At 44.1% G+C, this 22,370-nt stretch overlaps 1 non-coding gene across 1 annotated transcript; it reads left to right on the top strand.

The window, feature by feature from the left end:
• Positions 1-1,265: 1,265 nt before the first annotated feature.
• On the top strand, positions 1,266-1,337 carry trnah-gug (transfer RNA histidin (anticodon GUG)). Its single transcript has one exon. It is a non-coding gene; the product is annotated as a tRNA-His (tRNA).
• Positions 1,338-22,370: the final 21,033 nt, after the last annotated feature.

The following is a 22,370-nucleotide window of genomic DNA, read 5'->3' on the forward strand; positions in this document are numbered from 1 at the left end:
ATTATTTTATGTGGTTGATATCGCCCACGGTCTTCAATCTATATGTGATTGTTTCACTCTGAACTGGATTCAGTTCAGAATTTGACGGGAAAGCACTTCAAGAAGATATGAGACCTATGGAAGCAGAGACAGCATTCCAGCATTTTAGTTTCGTAATTCTGCGGAATATTCTGTATATTCTGAACGCTGCCATGTTTTTAGATTGGGGAATTTTGCAGCAGGTGGGTCATAATGAAACCAGGAAAACGATCATTACTTGGATGAAACACAACATCGGAAAGAAAGAGTATCAACATTATTTGATACATTTTCTGCCATTTCTCCCAACTTCCGCATGATGCCAACCGTAAAAAGTATCATCGCCTGTCAGTATTAACTTGCATAATAGATGGTGTATGGCATTCAAAGGTTGGCAGCCGGGCTTGATGAGCGATTGGCTAAAACCTGGATAGGAAAATAAGATCGAGCATGGTCCAAACTCATCTCATCTGTTGAAAAGTGCAAGTGAACTGAATGGCGGATAAATGAGACAACAAATATAATGTCGGAAAATGAGAGATTTAGGAGATGTTTTGCGTCATGTGAAAAGCCTTCAGAATGACGGTGTTTTGTTGAAAAACAAACATTGAAATGCGTGTGAAAAGATGTACGGAACGCTCTTCTATGAGATAAATAATCAAGAAAGGAAAGGGAGTCGTTCGATAACAGCGAAAAGAGGGAGCATCGACAACACATTTTATTTCTCTTTCATTTCCGCAAAATCCAGCATGATATCTACCATAAAATGCAATTTCCCATAACCTTGTCTGTCAGGGTGACCAGGAGAACATCCAAAACCTAACCGCACCCCCAGCCCGCACCCTCAACACCCGTCAAAGACACTGATATCAATTGCTTTATGTTGAGGCTCCCAGCGCTAATCACTATGGTACACGACTGGTCACTTCCTGCCAACCAGATTAAAAAGACCCATCTGTGCTAAGTTTGCTTTATTTTAACAAATAGAAAGGTGCTTTAGAATATATCGGTACTTCGAACAGAAATGTGGTTGCTGGCTGGCGCGGGCAGAATGATGCACGGAGCTGACGAAGGGTGATCTGGACAAGAAGAGTTGAGCGCTGTTCTCTCTCACAAACTGGCAGACTTGATACTAATTTCCAGCATTTCTGTTTTGTTGTGTTCCAGAGAGCTGTGTTTCTGTTGCAGATCTGGGTGAATATATGGCTTGAAACGGGAAGCGATACTTACAGCAGTTATTCAGTGGCGCCGTGATCGTATAGTGGTTAGTACTCTGCGTTGTGGCCGCAGCAACCTCGGTTCGAATCCGAGTCACGGCATTCCCTTTCCTAAAAAAAATATACGCCTCCTGCGGCTCATGCTCAAACAGCACAGAAAACAATTCACTCCTGCATAATGGACCATCGCACGATACACTCCATTTGCAGATTTTTCACATTCATTTAACCAGTTGCCCCCTACATTTTCTTCACACTACTTTCCTACCAATCTTTGTTTCGTGAGCAAACTAAGCAAGCACGAGCTTCGGTCAATTCATCTAAGTCATTTTTAAAATGACAAAACGTTGAGACCCCAATAGCTTGTTCATGTGCCATACCACTGGTCACATCCTGTCAGCCATATATAACTCTGCTTTATGTTAGCTAGCCAATCTTCAATCCAGGTCAATATGTGATTTACTACGCCAGGAAATAATACTTTCAGTAACAACATGGCACCTGGCTCCTGGAAATTTGAGGACAGTGCATCCATCAGCTTCCTTTAATTGAAAGCAAATGTGACTCCTATACATTTGTGAAACAAGTTTTCCCTTTTATTTATGGCCTGATATCATTGAACTCTTCCATGTTCCCCTCTATAACATTTCTAAATAATGATTATTTACATATTCGCCTGGCAGGCTTTAGGCGAAGTAACTTGCTGTTTCCTGCTTTCTGCCTTCCTCGCATTTTCTTGAATGCGAGGATCGCTGGATGTTATGGATGACATGGCGATTTGTGACGATTTTAATTTCTGTTAAGTTCAGAGACAAGTCCTAAACTGATTCCTTGGTGAAAGGGAAGGCTTAATGTTTCTGGCAGCAGCTAAGTTCGCTCGCTGAGAATTCGGGAAATCCGATCATCTTTCCAGAACTGCTACAAGAAATTCAGTGTACCTCAACGGTTTCTGTTTATCGTTCTGGTTTCGACCATTCGCGGCATTTAGATACTTTGGGTAAATGAAGATTCATGAAATCTGTCGCAGTCTTTCGAGGCGGAGGGCCGGGGAGTGGGGGGCGTGTGGGGAGAGGGGGAGTGCGGGGGAAGGGGGGGGGGGTAGGGGGGCGGGGCGGGAGGGGTGGTTTGGGGTGGGGCGGGAAGGGGATTGGGGGGGGGGGGGGTGCGGGGGTGGCTGCCTGAAGCGGAGTTAAGAATTCGATCAAATCGTCCCCACGGCCTTTGACCATCGCATTAAAAAGTCCACATATACCAAATACAAAGTATTCGCGCCAATAAGACGAATGATTGTGTAACGCATTATCCCTCCACTCAATTCTGCGCCTTGCGGACAGCAGGCGATGAACAGGAAAACTCTGTCATGTGTAACATGCACTAACAACAGAACATGCAAGAAGTGCTGAACAATTCTGGAATAATATGCGGAGAGTTAGAAAATTAGTTTCCATCTGAATGGCTCATTACTGAAACAGGTTTTCTCTCAACAGCCAACGGTTTGAAAGCTGAAACTATTCTTCTGTGACAAAGTGCCAAGAAGGAATACTTCACTTGCAGGGATCGATGGGCGTACGGATTTACCCGGCCAGGTGCCACTGCAGCAAGTTATGTGTGGCACCGTGATGGAAAAAGTGGTTTAGCGCTCTTCGTTGTGGGTGCAGTAACCTTGATTCGAATCTGAGTTGCAGCCGTGGTTGATCAAAATATTTCGCTTCCTGCAGCTCATGCTCAAACGAAGATACTTTTTCTGCCGGAAAACTCTCGATCAGTCACATGTATAATCCTTTGATGCATGCCTCTGAAGGTCCAGAATTTAAACGCGCTTCTTCGACCACATTCCACATACCCGCACTTCCCACCGCCCCACCCCCTTCAAACTCGCTTCTGTTACAGCTGTATGAAACTTTCGTTCAGACAATTGGAATATTGCGTGCAGTTCTGCTTTCCACAGACGGGAATGCGTTGGAGAGGGTGCAAATAAGTTTTACCAGAGCGTTGCCTGGTCTGGAGGGTTTTAGATATAAGAAGAAATGGATTAAACTCGGGTTGCTTTCACAGGAACGACGGAGGCTAAAGGAGAACCCCATGGAGATCTGAAAATTAAGAGAAACAAAAATAGAATGGATAGTGCGAAGTTTTTTTTCTCAGGGTGGAATGGTCAATTACGAGAGGGAACAGGTTCAGGCTTCTTCCTCGGGCGGAATGTTCAGCTACAGGAGCTTAAAGGTGCGAGGGGATTGTTTCGGGGAGACGTACGAGGAAGGTTTTCACATAGACGATGCTGGGTGCCTGGAACGCATTGCCAGTGGAGGTGGTGGAAGCAGGCATGTTAGCAACGTTCCAGGGTATCTTGATAGACACATGAACGGGAGGAAAACAGAGAGATAGAAACCGCGTCTGGGCAACAAATAGAGGGTCTGAATTAGGATTTGAAATTGGGGAAGGCTGGTTGGCCGAATGACCTGTTCCTGTGCTGGTATTGATCATTTTCTTGTTCCTTTACTTCGCTGCTTCCATTCTATCCTCACTTACTTGTCATATTGCATCATCTCACGCTTTCAGTAACACCGTGGAGTTTGTTGGCTCTCATCTTTTTTTCTGGGGCTGCACGGGTCCCTTTCACACGATGTGCATTGAACCTGTTTGAACAGGCACACCTCTATCTTTCTGACTCAGCATGAGCTAATTGCTGGAAGTGCCTTGACGCGATGGCGATACGGCATTTTACTGGAAACTAGTATGGCTAACTGAACATGAAGTAGGAACAGCACCACGGTCTGTCGACATCTGTGGAGAAAGAAATCGAGTGGACGTTTTGAATCAAAGGTTCCACCACAATTGTTTTTCATTTGAGATGATTTCTACAACACGTCTTTACTGTAATGGTAAGTGAACAATTGAGTTGTATTTGCAAAATAGATGTTGTTTTGCACTCAGAGGTCGTCAGCTGGTGTTCATGAGCGTTGATCTGAAATCTTACCTGTTGAAAAGTGCGAGTGAACTGTATGGCAAATGATTGAATCAATAAATATAGTGATGGAAAATGTGAGATTTAGAAAGGCTTTTGCGTCCTGTGAAAAGCTTTCAGAATGAACATGGCGCATGAAAGCGATTATTTTACAATTCTCTTCGGTTTTAGACAGCATACAGGGACAGCATACATGCACTGGGAGAGCTAACAGCAAAGACTTAAAGGATAACATACTTGTATGTAGATGCAGTGTGAAGAATAAACAAGGTAGCATGGTTTTAAAACATATAATCTGATATTCTAAGTGTATTTCAAGTATTTTACTGTGAATGGACAATATAGCCAATGCAAGTTACCGAAAGGTACAATGGGAACGGTAAAAAGTTTAGAGCCAAAGGCCTGGATACACATGAGCTAGCAGAACTCAAATCTGGAAATTCTTATGCGGGAACACATTTTGGTATATAATGAAAAGGTTATGACACAGAATAAATATGACCCCGGATGCAGGAACACATGTGTATTCAGCTTGGCAGTGAGCCTTTTGGGGACATCCAATTTTACCCTTACTGAAGCGCCTACCGTAACCAAGCAACAGGGAAGAAGCTTTAGACAAAAAGAGAGTTAGCCCTCGAGTTTAACGGACGAATGAGAAACCATCATGCTGGCAACAAAAAAATGCGGTTGGCTGAGGTATTTGACGGAGATTTGCATTGATGTATGTCTACTAAACAAAATTGATCTTAAACTGATGATCGCAAAACGCCCAACTAGTCACATGCGTTTATTATTCGTTATTTATATTATATATGTATATAAATACATGTATATGATACTTGTATATATTATTTATACAAATAGGCTTACGTTAACACTGCGATGAAGGTACTGTGATATAGACTCTTGGTCACACTCTGTGGTCCTTTCGGATGTATTGAGCGAGAATTTAGTTTGGCCAAAGCACCGAACGAGCATGTCTTTCGGACTTGTGGGAGGAAACGGGAGCACCCGGAGGAAAAGCACAGGGCGAACGTGCAGACTCAGCATAGACAGTGACCCAAGCCGGGAATCGAACCAAGGTCCCTGACAGCACTGCTTACCATTGTGCCACCTATAAAATCCTTCCACATCTCGCGCCATTACATGTCACAGATACTCCAGAATTCAAGGGCGCCTATTGTCCCAGACAATCTCCCTTTTTAACCTTTCGCTCCCTGCGGCTCATGCTCAAGCAACACATTAAAAAAAATCGCAGCGGAGAATCATTTGCGGGAGGAGGCATGATTTCATGGCAAAACACGGCTCAGTTAGTCACACACGCAATCCTATCATATATGGTGTCATTACGTTTCTCTGATGCTCCAGATTTCAAGCGCACGACCGCCATATCCAGCAGAAGAGGTAAGAATTCACCATCCCAAGGAAAAATGTTTGTTTTTTCACGGGTTTTCTCATGTTGGCACTCTAGACACCGTGGAACAAAAACTTCAACATTTAAGGCTGGCGATTACCACGCCCTTTTTATATTTTATATATTTGTTCGGCATTATTACAATAAGCTGATTTGTCAAGTTAACTCTCCAAAACAGTTAACACACAACACAGGTGGAGAAACATAATGGCATGAATACAAGAAAGTTCTCGGATTCTAATATACATATGCCAAAGTGAATTAACAGGAGGACCAGAGGGGATTATTTCAAGTTACTAAACTGTTCGATTGCAAACAAAAATATGAATTAGGAGTAACAGAAGCCATCCGGCCCTGGGCAACGCTCGGGCTTTCACCCAGGTCATGGCTGATCTGATTTTAACTTCAACGCTACATTCATGGCTTACCCTAGATAAAACTTCAGCCCGTCCTTTATGGAGACTTTTACTGGCTCCGCCCCCTCATATATTCAAAGACTTTGCTTCCACTGTCTTTTGATCAGGAGAGTTTCAGTGAGTAAAAGTGCTCTGAGTGACAGAAATTTTCCGAAACTCGTTGTTATAGGATCTTCAAGCCAGAACAATATGTCATCCCAACCTGCCCCCCCCCCCTCGCCCCCCTCACGCCCCCCCGCCTCCTCCCCTCCAATGCCATGTGTTCGTATTTTGCTCAACAAGCTTCGATGTGGCGCCATATCAAAGAGCTTCTGAGACTCTCAGGACCGTGCATCCAGCAGCTTTCATTAATTCACAGCAAATGTGACACCAATGAATTGGTCAAAAATGTTTTCCCGTTCACAAAAGACACGATAGCCAAGTGCTCTGCTATAACAGCTCTAAATAATGATTGCGAATATTTTTCCGATTGCAGGCTTTAGTCGAAATGACCCGCTGTTCCTTGCTTTCTGTCTCCATCCTTTTTTCAGCCCAGTCGTGAATTTGAGAACTGGTTGCTATGCATGATATGGCGATTGGTGATGAATTCATTTCCTGCTAAAATCACAGACAAGTCCTAACCTGATTCCTTAATGAAAACAAAGACTTACTGCTTTTGGCGGCAGTTAACTTCGTTTTCATATAATCCTAAAATCTGTTCCCCTTTCGAAAACTGCTGCCAGACCTTCAGTCTACCTCAGGAGTTTTTGTTTTTCGTTCAGAATTCGAACGTCCGCGATATTTGGGTAGTTCATGCAAATGACGTTAGAGGCTATCTGACGATGCCTTGGCGGTGAAGCGGTTAATCCAAATCGTTCCTATGACCGTTAATTGCACCACTAAGACAAATGATTGTAAAATGCATTCATCATTCCACTCAGTTCTATGCCTTGAGACCAGAAAAACTGTCATGTGTCACATGCGCAGGCGACAGAATATGCTGGATGTACTGAACAATTCTGGAAGGATGCGTGGCGAGATAGAAAATGCGTTTTTCCACCCTGAACAGGTCATTATTGAGACAGATTTTCGGTCAGCAGGCAACGGAATGAAAGCTGAAACTAATCATCTGCGATTACCTGGCCGAGAGGGAGAGCGTGGTCCTTCAGTTGCAGGATTGGTTGGATGTATGGGTTTACTCGGAAACGGGTACCAGCAGGAAGCTATGTGGGATGCTGTGATCGTCCAGTGGTTAGTAGTCTGTGTTGTGACCGCAGCAACCTCGGTGCGACTCCGAATCACGACCCTGGTAGTTTTTTAAAAAATCATTCCATGCGGCTCATCGTCATTTGCAAAGGAGAATCATTTGCGGGAGGAAACATGCTTTGATAGCAGCCCGCACAATCGGTCACATGAAGTTTAAAGTTTATTTATAAGTGTCACAAGAAGGCTTGCATTAACACTGCAATGAGATTATTGAGAAAATCCGCTCGTCGTCACACACTGGCGTCTGTTCACTGAGGACGAATTTTGCAGGGCCACCGCACATACCCCTTTCCTTTTTCGCACGTCGGGGAAGCATCAGCCGGAGGAAACGCACGCAGATACGGGGAGAACATACAGACTCAGCACAGAGAGTGATCAAAGCAGGGAAATGAACCCGCGTCCCTGGCAACAGTGATAACATCTGCGGTTCTGTGTCGCCCCCTATAAAATCCTTCCATATCTAGCGCTCTTGCATATCTCTGATGCTCCAGCTTTCAAGGCCGGTCTCGTGTCTCAGATATTCCCCCTTTCACTTTCACTAATATCCTTTACTTGATTTGATTGATTTATTATTGTCACTTGAACCGAGTGAAAAGTATTGTTTCTTGCTCGCTATGCTGAAAAAAAGCATACCGTTCATAGAGAAGGAAAGGAGAGGGTGCAGAATGCAGTAATGCAGTCATATTTATAGCGTAGAGACAGATCAACGTAATACGAGGTAGGTCCATTCAAAAGTCCGATGGCAGCAAGGAAGAAGCTGTTCTTGAGTCAGTTGGTACATGACCTCAGAATTTTGGATATTCTCTCGACGGAAGAAGCTGGAAGAAAGTAGGTCCAGAGTACGTTGGGTCATTCATAATGGGTGCCTGGCTTTCCGAGACAGCAGGAAGTGTAGACGGAATCAATAATTGGGGGGGCTGGTTTGGGTGATGGATTGGATTTCCTTCACGACCCTTTGTAGTATGTTGCGGTCTTGGACAGATCAGAAGGCATACCAAGCTGTGATAAAACGAGAAAGAACATTTTCTATAGTACATCTGTAAAAGTTAGTGAGACACGTAGCAGATATGAAAAATGGAAAGAGTGACGTAATCACACTCTCCGTTACATCCTCAGATTCTTGTGGCGTCGCTAAAGCAAATTACTGTAAAATACATTTATTCTCCCACATCCGCAAGTAATGAACAGGAAATCCCCCTCATGTCTAACATTGACTGACAACAGATTTTCCTGGAAGTGCAAAACAATTCTGAAATGATTTGTGGAGAGTTTTTAAAAAATGACCTTCAATCAGAACGGGTCATTCGTAAGACAAATTGTCGGTCAGCAGCCAACGGTTTGAAAGCTGGAACCATTCCTTCGTGATAGACTGGCCGAGAGGGTCAACGTTGTCCTTGAGTTGATGGGCTGGGTGGACATATGGCTTTATTCAGGTAGTCAATGGTGCACCATCCCATCGGTGACGCCGTGGTCGTATAATGATTAGTACTCTGTCTTGGAACCGCAGCAGATTCGTTTCGATCTGAGTTAGCATAGTGGTCATTTTAAAAGTTCGGCTCCCTGCGGCTCAGGTTCAAACAAGGCAAAGAAGAAATATTTAGCAGACGGGAATCGTTGAGACGGAGACATGTTTTGATGGCGAAACGCTCAATCAGTCACCTGTACAATCGCTTCATATCTACTGCCCTTAAATGACTCTCTGATACCTCAGAATTCAAACGCACCTCTTGTCCCTTTCCACAATGACGAATCTCCTTTAGTTCGCTCCTTCCGTTCATCCTCACTTCCCTGTGACAATGCATTATCTCACACATACACTAACGCCTTGGAGTTTTTTGGCTACCATCTCTGTTTCTGGAGTTACACTGGCACTTTCGCACTGATGTGGATGAGTCCTTTCAAATAAACTACGAGAGAAACATTTCGATCTTTATGACTCATGACGAAAATTCTCGAAACGCCTCGATGCACTGCCAATCACATCAATTTATTGATGCAGGCAATGCGAAATGACCGAAAAGTGCCGCAACAACAATATTGTTCTGGCAAAATATGTGAAGAGAGAAACCGAGCTGTTGTTTCGAGCCTAATGTTTCCAGAAAATTTCTTTTTTCATTTCAGATCTCCACCATCAAAATAATTTTGCATTTAGATAGATAGATAGGGTGAACAGTGGGAAGCTTTTTCCCAGGTCGGAGGTGACGTTCACGAGGGGTCACGGGCTCAAGCTGAGAGGGGCGAAGTATAACTCAGACATCAGAGGGACGTTTTTTACACAGAGGGTGGTGGGGGCCTGGAATGCGCTGTCAAGTAGGGTGGTGGAGGCAGGCACGCTGACATCGTTTAAGACTTACCTGGATAGTCACATGAGCAGCCTGGGAATGGAGGGATACAAACGATTGGTCTAGTTGGACCAAGGAGCGGCACAGGCTTGGAGGGCCGAAGGGCCTGTTTCCTGGGCTGTACTGTTCTTTGTTCTTTGTTCTATTGTAATGCGGAGTGAACATTTGCATATGTTTGCAAAATAGGTGGTGTTTAGCACTCAGAGGTTGGGGTTCATGTGTGACCGAATGAAAACTGGAAAGGTGAGCAAGATCGAACCTGTTCCAAGCTCATCTTTTCTGTTCAAATGTGCGAGTGAACTGAATGGCAGATAAATGAAAAAAAATAGAATCAGGGAAAATAAGAGATTTAGAAGACGTTTTGCGTCATGCGTAAAGCCTTCACAGTGATCATGGCGTATGGCGCAGTTTCTGGAAAGGGAAACATTAAACTGGATGTGTGAAAAGGTAAGGAGCGCTTTTGCGCGAGATAAAGACTCAAGAACGGAAATGAAGCCGTTAGGTATTTGGCGCGTTGCCACGGAAACAGCAAACACTGGAAACACGCAGCAGATCGCTGACCGACTTTTAATTCACCTACTAGAAATAATGTTTGCCTCGATGCACTCGAACCTCGACAACACATGAAGCATTTCTCACAGTTCACTGCATACTTTTCATCGAGGGTGAGAAATAATCAAATTTGCTCGATGTGATTCAGACAAAGGATGTTTCGAAACGCTGACAGAGAATAGCAGCTCTCCTCAACATAGAGCAGACGGATCTCTGTGGTCTCACTTTACTGTTTGACAGCAAAATGGAAGCACTTACTCAGAGCAGTGAATAGTGAGTGCTGGTCAGTCGGAGGTGTCGGGCTCCAGGAAGAACATAACGTCCTTCTTCTGCTGAAGGTGAAAGACATCCTAACTGCCTTTTCAAGAATAGCGGAGAGCTTTATCTGTTTTCCTGTTATTGAAAAATCTGCATTACAATAACAGATTTTCCGTTCAATGCTGCGTGATCTTTGTGTCAGCTGTTATATTTGATGTTTTCTTGCTCGGTATCAGTGGGCGTCTCCAACAGTTTTTCAATTCAACTCGTACAGTAAATAACTGAAGGTATAGCAGAGAAAAAAGAGGCAAAGTAACTCTGGTCCATTAATGCCTTTACGTTCACCTATCCACTAAGTGACATTTACTTTGTGAATTATTTTATGTGGTTGAATTCGCCCGCGGTCTTGAATCTCTAGGTGATTGTTTCATTCTGATTCAGTTCAGAATTTGACGGGAACACATCTTTAAGAATATATACGCGGTGTGGTAGCAGACACTACATTCCAGCATTTTATTTTTGTAATTCTGCGGAATATTCTGTACACTCGGAACGCTGCCATGTTTTTAGACTGAATTTTGCACCAATTGGGTCATAATGAAACCAGGAAAATGACCATTACCCAGATAAGAACATAAGAACATAAGAAATAGGAGCAGGAGTAGGCCATCTGGCCCCTCGAGTCTGCCCCGCCATTCAATAAGACCATGGCTGATCTGAAGTGGATCAGTTCCACTTACCCGCCTGATCCCTATCACCCCTAATTCCCTTACCGATCAGGAATCCATCTATCCGTGATTTAAACATATTCAACGAGGTAGCCTCCACCACTTCAGTGGGCAGAGAATTCCAGAGATTCGCCACCCTCTGAGAGAAGAAGTTCCTCCTCATCACTGTCCTAAACGGAACCGCCTTTTTTATGAGGCTGTGCCCTCTAGTTCTAGCTTCCTTTCTAAGTGGAAATAATCTCTCCACCTCTACCCTGTCCAGCCCCTTCTTTATCATATAGGTCTTTATAAGATCCCCCCTCAGCCTTCTAAATTCCAACGAGTACAAACCCAATCTGCTCAGTCTCTCCTTTTAAGCAACACCCCTCATCTCTGGTATCAATCTGCTGAACCTTCTCTGCACTCCCTCCAAGGCCAATATATCCTTCCGCAAATAAGGGGACCAATACTGCACACAGTATTCCAGCTGCGGCCTCACCAATGCCCTGTACAGATGCAGCAAGACATCTGCACATGAAACACAACATTCTGCAGATGACATCTGCAGATGAAACACAGCATTCGAATGAGAGTTATTTAATATATTTTCTGCCATTTCTCCCAACTTCCGCATGACGTTAACCTTAAAATGTAACTTCGCCTGTCGGTATTAACTTGCATAATAGATGGTGTATGACACTCAGATGTTGGCAGTTGGGCTTCATGAGCGATTGGCTAAAACCTGGATAGGAAAATAAGATCGAGCATAGTCCAAGCTCATCTAATCTGTTGAACAGTGCAAGTGAACTGAATGGCGGATAAATGAGACAATAAATATAATGTCGGGAAATGAGAGATTTACGAGATGTTGTGTGTCATGCGCAAAACCTTCAGAATGAACGACGGTGCTTTTTTGGAAAACAAACATTGAAATGCGTGTGAAAGATGTACGGAACGCTCTTCTATGAGACAAATAATCAGGAAAGGAAACGAAGTCGTTCGATAACAGTGAAAAGAGGGAGTATGGACATCGCATTTTATTTCTCTTTCATTTCCGCTAACTCCAGCATGATATCTACCGTAAAATGCAATTTCCCACAACCTCGTCTGTGAGGCTTACTAGGAGTACATCCCAAAACCTAACCGCATACCCACCACACATCAAAGACATTTAAATCAATTGCTATAAGTTGAGGCCCCCAGCCCGAGTCACTTCCTGCCAACCGGAAAAAAAACTATCTGTACGAACTCTGCTTTGTTTTAACAAATAGAAAGGTGCTTTAGAATATATCGGTGCTTCGAACAGGTGGATGTTGGCCGGCGCGGACAGAATGATGCATGGAGCTGACGAAGGGTGATCCGGACTCGAAGGGTTGAACTCTGTTCTCTGTAAGAAACTGGCAGACCTGCTACTATTTTCCAGAATTTTCCGTTTTTTGTTGTGTTCCAGAGAGCTGTGTTTCAGTTGCAGACGTGGATGAACGTATGGCTTGAAATAGGCAGCCACTTTGGAGCAGTTGTTCTGTGGCGCCGTGATCGTGTAGTGGTTCGTACTCTGCGTAAGGCCACAAAAACCTCGGTTCGGATCCAAGTCACGTCATTCGTTTTTCTAAAAACAATATACGCCTACTGCGGCTCATGCTCAAACAGCACAGAAAACATTCACTTGCTGAGTCGCATCATGTGCGGGGAGAGCCATGTTTTGATGGCAAAACGCTCAATCAGTCGCGCATATAATGTGATCGTATCTCTCACTCTTGTATATCTCTGATGCTCCAGAATTCAAACGCATCTCTATTATCTCCTGCAGAACAAATAAGAAATCACCTTCCCAAATGAAAATAAAGTTTTTTTCGCAGTGTTTCGTCTGTTAGCGCTCTAAACAGCGTGGAACAAGAACTTCGACGGGTTCGGGCTGGCGTTACAATGCCATTTTGTATATTTTACACATTTGTTCGTCGTTATTATCATGAGCTGATTTGAAATTCTCCAAACAGTCGACACAGAACACGTAACGAGAAATATTATGCCATGAATACAAGTGAATTTTCGGATTCTAATATACATATGCTAATATGAACTTACAGGAGGACCGGAGGGGATGCTTTCAAGTTACTAAATCGTTTGATTACAATCATACGAATTACGAGCAATGGGACAGCCGGTTCCTCGACACAGCTCCGACTTTCACTCAGGTCATGGCTGATCTGATTGTAACTTCACCCCTACCTTACAGGCTATCGCAGATATCCTTTCACTCCCTCCTTCATCAAGTTTTTCTCTAGTTCTGCCTTTGATATATTCAAAGACTGTACTTCCACTGCCTTTTGTGGAAGAGCGTTCCAGAGACGAAAGCTCCTCTGAGGGACAGGGATTCTCCTCACCTCCGTCTTAAATGATCGACCACTTATTTTCAAAAAGTGAACGATCGTTCTAGATATTCGTCGGAAGAAGTGATCCTCTCCACGTCCAGCCTGTCAAAACCCTTCAGAATCTAAATGGTTTTGATCAAGTCGACTCTTGCCCTTCCAAACTCACTGGACTTAAATTAAAACTCTCCACCTTCCCCAAAGAAAAGACCAGCCCTTTCCTGGGATTAGTCTGTAAAACTTTCATTGAACTACTTCTAAAGAATGTATATTTTTCATCAAGTTAAGCGACCATTGCTGTGCACAATAGTCATAAGAACATGAGAAATAGGAGCAGCAGTAGGCCATCTAGCCCCTCGAGCCTGCCCCGCCATTCAATAAGATCATGGCTGATCTGATAGTGGTTTAGTTCCACTTACCCACCCGCTCCCCATAACCCTTAATTCCCTTATTGATCAGAAATCTATCGACCTGTGATTTAAACATATTTAACGATGTAGCCTCCACTGCTTCAATGGGCAGAGAATTCCAGAGATTCACTACTCTCTGAGAGAAGATGTTCCTTCTCAACTCTGTTCTAAACTGACTCCCCCTTATTTTGAGACGGTGTCCTCTAGTTCTTGTTTCCTTCCTAAGTGGAAAGAATCTCTCTGCCTCTACCCTGTCTAGCCCCTTCATTATCTTATATGTCTCTATAATCATAGAAATCCTACAGTACAGAAAGGGGCCATTCGGCCCATCGAGTCTGCATCGAACACAATCCCACCCAGGCCCTACCCCCATATCCCTACATATTGACCCACTAATCCCTCTAACCTACGCATCTCAGGACACTAAGGGCAATTATTAGTATGGCCAATCAACCTAATCCGCACATCTTTGGACTGTGGGACGAAACCGGAGCACCCGGAGGAAACCCACGCAGACACGAGGAGAATGTGCAAACTCCACACAGGCAGTGACCCAAGCCGGGAATCGAACTCAGGTCCCTGGAGCTGTGAAGAAGCAGTGTTAACCACTGTGCTACCGTGCCGCCCCTCAACGGCACGTCTCCCCTCAGCCTTCTAAACTCCAACGAGTACAGGCCCAATCTACTCAATCTCTCCTGATAAACTAACCCCCTCATCTCCGGTATCAACCTGGTGAACCTTCTCTGTACTCCCTCCAAGGCCAAAATATCCTTCCGCAAATAAGGGGACCTAAATTGCACACGGTACTCTAGTTGCGGCCTCACCAGTACCTTGTACAATTGCAGCAACACCTCCCCGCTTTTATGCATGGGTCGGAACTAATCAGATTTGGTCGAAAAAATCATGCAACGACCTTCCATCCGAAAGGGTCATTAGTGAGGCTTTTCTTTCAGTCAACAGCCAGATTTTTGAAAGTAAATAATTTTTGACTTCGATAACCTGGCCGAAATGCAAAGCGCTGTCGACGAGTTGCAGGGCTGAGTGGACGCACAAGACTCCTCGGTGTTGCACCAAGCCATTTGTGGCGCATGATTGTGCAGTGGTTAGTGCTCTGCGTTGCAAGCGCACCAACCTCGGTTCGCACCGGAATCACAGCAGCGGTGATTTTGAACATTTATCACCCCGCTGCTCATACGACGAAGAGGAGATTTGATTACGAAAGGAGAGGTTTGTTTCCGGCAAATCGTTCAAACAGTCACATATATAACGCTCCTGGATATCTTTCTGATGCTCGGGAATTCAAAAGCACATCTTCGCCCAGCTATTTGCACTCTCACACTCACTAAGCTCCTTCCATTCCATCCTCCTTTCCTGTCACATTGCATCATCTCACCTTTTCACTCCCTGCGAGCTCATTCCATTCCATTCTCACTTTCCTGTGACATTTTCATCCTGTGACACTTTCACAAATACCGTGGAGTTTGCTGGCTATCATCTCTGTTTCTGGGGTTACTCGGTTCCATTCACATCGATCAAGATCTGTGCTTTGGAATTACTGGATGGGAAACATCTCGATATTTGTGAGTCCATGTAGCCAAAAGTCTGGAAGCGCCTTCGTGTGCGATGGCGAACATATCATTTTTTTGGGAACGTAGTAATTCGTGCAATATTCACTGTGGTAAAAGTGGAAAATACCGGAAAAAACGCTGCAACTTTGGTAACATTTGTGAAGACAGAAACTGAGCTGATGTAATGAGTGTAAGGTTTTCTGAAAATTTCTGTTTTCCTTTCAGATTTCTACCATCCGGACATCGGTGCGATTATTTTTATGCTAAGTGAACATTTGTGTTATTCCTTCCGAAACAGATGGTGGTTAGCACTCAGAAGTTGGCAGCTGGGGTTGATGAGCGATTGCCTGGTACCTGGAGAGGTGAATCAGATGGAATGTGGTACATACTCATCTTATCTGTTGAAATGTGTGAGTGACCTGAATGACCGATAAATGAAATACATAACTATAGTGACGAATAATGAGGGATTTTGAAGACCTTTTGGGCATGCAAAAAGATATCAGAACAAAAGTGGCGCTTGACGCTGTTTCGCGAAAGACTACACATTAAAGTGGTTATGGGAAAATGGAAGGAACGCGGTTGTGTGAGAGAAACCTCCGGAAAGGATATGAAGCCCTTAGGATGTGCAAATGAAACTAGAGGCCAAAGGACGATGTTTCTTTTGGGGAAAGAATCCGACGCCGACCCACGGCCTTTGAACGGCATTATTAATTTCCGGATACGTCAAAGACAAAATTATTTGCGCCACCAAGACAAATGATTGTAAAGTGCATTGATCCTTCCACTCAATTCTATGCTCCGAGGTCGGCAGGTAGTGAACAGAAATAAAAATCTCATGAGTAACATGCGCAAACAACAGAATATGGTGGAAGAATTGAACAACTCTGCGAGGATTTGTGGAGAATTTACAAAACTACCTTTCTCCGAACGGGGCACAATTGATTCAGGCTTTCAGTCAGCAGTCATTGGATTGAAAGGTGAAGCTACTCGTCTGTGATAACTTCGTCAAACGGTTGAGGAGGCTGTCCTTTAGTGACAGGGCTGAGCGCACGCAAGCGTTTCCTCGGTCAGGTAAGGTACCGAGACGTCTGTGGTGTTGTTATCCTATCGTGGTTAGTATTCTCCGCTGTGGCCGCAGCAAACTCGGTGCAAATCCGAGTCTCAGCCAAAGTTATTTAAAATATTTGACTTAAGCAGCGCAGAGAAGATTTAATTCGCAGTGCACAATACTTGTTTGGACGTTAAAATGCTCCATCAGTCACAATAATAATCATTCAATATATGTCTCTAATGGTCCGGAGTTCGGACACACCTCTTCTGCGGGATGCCCCCTTTACATCTCCGAGCACCTATACTATCACAAATCCTCTTGTCTTCGCTTCTTCCATTGTATCATCGCTTTTCCTTGGCAGTGCACAATTTCACATTCTGACTAACTACGTGGAGTTTTTCTCGTGTTGCACAGAGACGTTTCGCAGGATGTAGGCCTGTGCTTGTAAACTATTGAAGAGAAAGACCTTGATCTTTCCGGTTCCAGAGAAGCCAAATTCTGGAAGCGCCCCGATTTGATGGTGACGACGGCATTTTACTGGGAACCAGTAATGCAGACAATGCTAACTGATATAAGGGTAGCATGTCCTGCAAGAACGTTACAGATCTGGCAACTTCTGTGGATGGCGAAACCGAGCTTACGTTTCGAGTCTAATGTTTTCAGAAAATTTCTCTTTTAATTTCAGGCTTCTAACATTCGCATAATTTTGCGCTACTGTGATGCTAAGTGAATTGGGTTAGTTAAATAACAATTGTACCCCTCAAAGGCATTGATATCAATTACTACATTTTGCAACCCCACATCTAATCACTATGGTACACTCCGGTCACTTGCTGCCAAGCAAAAAAAAAAGACCCACCAATGCTAACTCTGCTTTCTGTTAGACAATACAAAAGTGCTTCAGATTATATCGGTACTGAGAACAGTAAGGTGCTTGATGGCCGGCGCGGACAGAATGATGCACGGAGCTGACGAAAGGTCATCCGGATTCGAAACCTTGAGCTCTGTTCTATCTCCACAGGCATTGGCAAACCTGACACTGTTTCTGAGCATTTTCTGTTTCTGTTCTATTCAAGAATGCCGTGTTTCAGTTGCAGAGTGAACGTATGGCCTGAAACGGGCAGCCATCGATGCAGCAGTTGTTCGGAAGCGCCGTGATCCTGCAGTGGTTCATACTCTGCGTTGTGCCGCAGCCACATCGTTCCGAATCGGCGTCACGGCATTCGTTCAGCTAAAAACAAACTTCTCCTACGTTTCATGCCGTAAACAGCACAGACAATAATTAACTCGCAGAATAATATCATATGCGGTATGAAATTTGTTTTGATTGCAACACGCATTCAAACGCATCTCTACTATCTCCAGCAGAACAAGTAAGAATTCACCTTCCCAAATAAAAATAAAGTTTTCATTTTCACAGTGTTTCTCATGTTAGCACACTAGAGAGCGCGGAATCGACGTGTTTCAGCCTGGCAATTACAATGCAATTTTGTTTATTTTACATTTTTGTTCGTTATTATTATATTGAGCTCATTTGCAAAGTTAATTCACCACGCACGTCACGAACAGCAAAACTCTGCGATATGTAACATGCACCAACAACAGAACATGTTGGAAGAAGAATTCTGGAAGGACACGCGGAGTGTTCGAAGAGGAGCTTCCATCTGAACGTTCATTCGTGAGACAGATTTTCTCTCAGCAGCCAATGGACTGAAAGCTGAAATTATTCTTCTGTGGCAACCTGCCGAGAAGGAAAGCAACAGTACTTCAGTTGAAGGGCTGTTGGACATACGTGTATACCGACGAAACCGTGTGTGCACTAAGCCATGTAGCATCGTGGTGGTTTAGTACGCTGCGTTGTGACCGTAGTAACTTCGGTTCGCATCCAAACCACAGCAGTGGTTATATTTAAACATTCGTTCTCTACGGCACATGCTCAAAAAACGCAGAGAAAGATTGGTTCACAGAGAAGAACCGTTTGCGGGAAGATTTATTTTTTAATGGCAAAACGCGCAATCAGTCACATAAAGTTTAATTATTAGTGCCACAGTAGGCTTACATTAACACCGCAATGAAGTTATTGCGGAAAATAATCTAGCCGCCACACTCTTACGCCTATTGGGGTGCATTGGGAGAGGATTTTGCATGGCCCATTCACCGCACCAGTGCCGATATCGAATTTGTTGGAGGAAACCGTGGAGAGCGTGCAGGCGCCGCACAGACCGTGACCCAAGCCAGGATTCGAATCTAGGTTCCGGACAACTGTGCTAATCATTGTGACATGGTGCGACCCCATATATAATCATTCCATATTCTGCGTCCTTGCATATGCTCGAGACCTCAAGGGCGCCTCTTGTCCCAGATATTCTCCTTCTCACGTTCACTCATATCCTTGTCTTCATTTTCCCCATTGCATCCTCACGTTCTTGTGACTTTCACCATCCCACACTTCCACTAAGACCGTGGAGTTTGTTTGGCTGCAATTTATGTTTCTGGGATTACACGGGACCATTCGCACCGATGTAGATCTCTGCGTTGAAATTACTGGCGACAAACATCTCGTTCTTTGGGCTCATGGCCATAATTCTTGAAACGCCTCCATGCGATGCCGATCACAAAATTTTCCTGGACCCATAGTAATGCAGGTACGGAGAACTGACATACAAGGAGAAAGTGTCGCAACAACGTTGCAATTCGTCGGACATTTGTGGACAGAGAAACAGAGCTGCTGCTTCGAGTCTAATAATTTCAGAAACACTCGGTTTTCATCTCAGATTTTCACCACCAGGATCATGCTGCGTTTATTGTTGAGTGAACATTTGAGATATGTTTGCAAAATATGCGTTGTTTAGCACTCAGAAGTTGGGGTTCATGAACCATTGGCTACAACCAAGAAAGGTAAGGGAGACCGATTGTGCTCCAACCACGTCTTGCCTGTTGAAATCTACGAGTTAACTGAATGACAAAAATAATTGTAGTGTCAGAAAATGAGAGATTTAAAAGAGGGTTTGCGTCATGCGAAAACGCATTCAGAATGAACATGTCTCATGTTACAGTTTTTGGAACAAAAAACATTCAAGTGGGTGTGTTAAAATGTCAGGAAAACTCTTGTGTCAGAGACAAAAATCAGGAACGGGAATGAACCCGCTAGCCATATGGCGCGTTTCCAGGGAAACTAAACACTGGAATCATCCAGCAGATAAGTCACCAGCTTTGATTCACCTTCCAGAAGATCACGGCAGTGGTCTGATCCACTCGATTCCCGACAACACATGAAGCATTTCGCTCAGATAACCGCATTATTTTCCTCATGGGTTGGAACTAAACACGTTTGCTGGAAGTGGATCATTCAACGACTTCCCATCCGAAACGGCCATTCGTGGGGCTTTGTTCAGTCAGCAGCCAACTGTTTGAAAGTGAAAACTACTTGTCTTCCATAACCCGGCCGAGATGCAAAGCGCTGCCGATGATTTGCTTGTCTACGAACAGACTTCTCGGGAACGCAGCATTGTACGAAACGATTTCTAGCGCCGTGATCGTAGCGTGGTTAGTATTCTGCTTTGTGGCCGCAGCAACCTCGGCTCGAATCCGAGTCACGGTAGTGGCGGTTTTATACATTTATCTCCCTGCTGCTCATGCTCAGGCAACGAAGAGAAGTATTAATTCTCAAAAGAGAATCAGTTTGTAACGGCACATCGTTCAATCAGTAACATATGGAATGCTCCCAGCTATGTTTCTGATGCTTCAGAGTTCAAAAGCACAACGTCGCCCAGCTAGTTGCTCTCTGATAATCACAAATCTCCTTTATTTCGCTCCTTCCATTCCATCCTACTTTTCTGTGACATCTCACACTTTCCCTCCCTGCAAGACATGCTCAAGCAGCACAGCGAAGCATTAAGTGGTAGAGGGGAGTCATTTGGGGGAGGAGACATATTTTCATGGCTCGACACTCAGACATATATACAACTGCTTCGTATCTAGCGTCTTTATGTGTTTCCGGTGCTTCTCAATTCGTACGCAACTGTTCTCCATGAGTCCCCCATTTCGCAAGCAGAGAGTTTCTTTACTTCTTTCCTTCCATTCAATTCTCACTTTCCTATCACATTGTATCATCTCACACTTTCACAAGCAACGTGGAGATTGGTTGTTACCATCTGTGTTTCTGGGGCTACTCGGGGCCCATTCACACCGACCTTGATCTGGCCTTTGAAATTACTGGATGACACACATCTCGATATTTGTGAGACAATGGAGCCAATTTTCTGGAAGCGCCTTCACGCGCGTTGACGAACACATCATTTTACTGGAACGATAATATTGCGGGCAAAATCCACTGGAGTAAAAGTGGAAAGTGCCAGAAAAACGTTGCAATTTTGGGTACAGCTATGAAGAGAGAAACCGAGCTGATGTTACGTGTCTAATGTTTTCAGAATGTATTTGTTTTCATTTCAGAATTCCACCATCTGGACAATGTTGCGATTAATTTCACGCTAACTGAACAATTGGGTTATACTTCCAAATTAGGTGATGGTTAGCACCCAGAAGCTTGCAACTGGGGTTCATGAGCGATTGGCTGATACCTGGAAAGGTGAATCAGATTGAACGTGCTCCAAATACATCTTATCTGTTGGAATGTGCAGGTGAACTGCACGACCTGCAAATGAAAAAATAAACTAGAGTGACGAATAACGGGAGATTGTGAAGAGGTTTTGCGTCATTCGAAATGGCGCATGACGCTGTTTTTTGAACAACAAACATTAAAGTGGTTATGTGAAAATGTAAACAACGTCGTTGTGTGAGAGAAGCCTACAGAAAGGAAATGAAGCCGTTCGTTTTTGCAACTGAAACGAGAGGTTGCGTACGATGTTTTTCTAGGAAATGGTCCGATGCGGCCCCACGGCCTTTGAGCAGCTGCATTATTAACTTACGGATACATTGAAGACAAAATTATTTGCACCAGTAAGAGAAATGATTACAAAATGCATTGATGTTTCCACTAAATTCCAGGATCTGTGGTGGACAGGCAGTGAACAGGAAAAAACCCTCATGCGTAACATGCACAAACAGCAAATTATGCTGGAAGAACTGAACAACTCTTAAAGGACTTGTGGAAAATTTAAAATCGAACTTTCCCGAACGGGTCATAATTGATTCACGTTTTCAGTCAGCAGTCATGGGTTGAAAGCTGAAACTATTCACCTGTGACAACCCCGTCAAACGGTCAAGGACGCTGCTTATTTGGTGCAGGACTGAGCGCAAGCGAACGTTTCCTCAGCCAATTACCGTACTTAGCCATCTGTGATGCTGCGATCGTATTGTGGTTAGAGCTCTCTGTGGTGCCGCAACAGCCTCTTTACGAATCCAACTCTCGGCCTGATTTTTTCAAACTATTTGACTTCCTGCAGCTCATGCTTAAACAGCGCAGAGAAGAATTAATTCGCAGAGCACAATAATTACTTTGTCGGTAAATTGCTCCACCCGTCTCATATATCATCCATCCATACATATGTCTCTAATAGTCCGGAGTTCAGACGCACCTCTTCTCCGGGACATCCCATCACTTTTACTATCATTAATCACCTTGACTTCCCTTCTTCCATTACATCATTGCTTTCCATTCGCATTCCATCAGTTCACACTCTGGCAAACAGCGTGGAGTTTGTTGACCTCTGTCTGTGGGCTGCACAGAGACATTTTGCACGGTGTAGGTCTGTGGTTTCAAACTATTGGAAGGGAAACAACTCGATATTTCCGAATCCAGGGAGCCAAAATTCAGGAAGCACCTCGATGCTATGGTGATGACGACATTTTACCGGGAACCAGTAATGCAGTCAA

This window comes from Mustelus asterias, chromosome 8, assembly GCF_964213995.1.
Source record: "Mustelus asterias chromosome 8, sMusAst1.hap1.1, whole genome shotgun sequence".
NCBI classification, from domain to species: domain Eukaryota; kingdom Metazoa; phylum Chordata; class Chondrichthyes; order Carcharhiniformes; family Triakidae; genus Mustelus; species Mustelus asterias.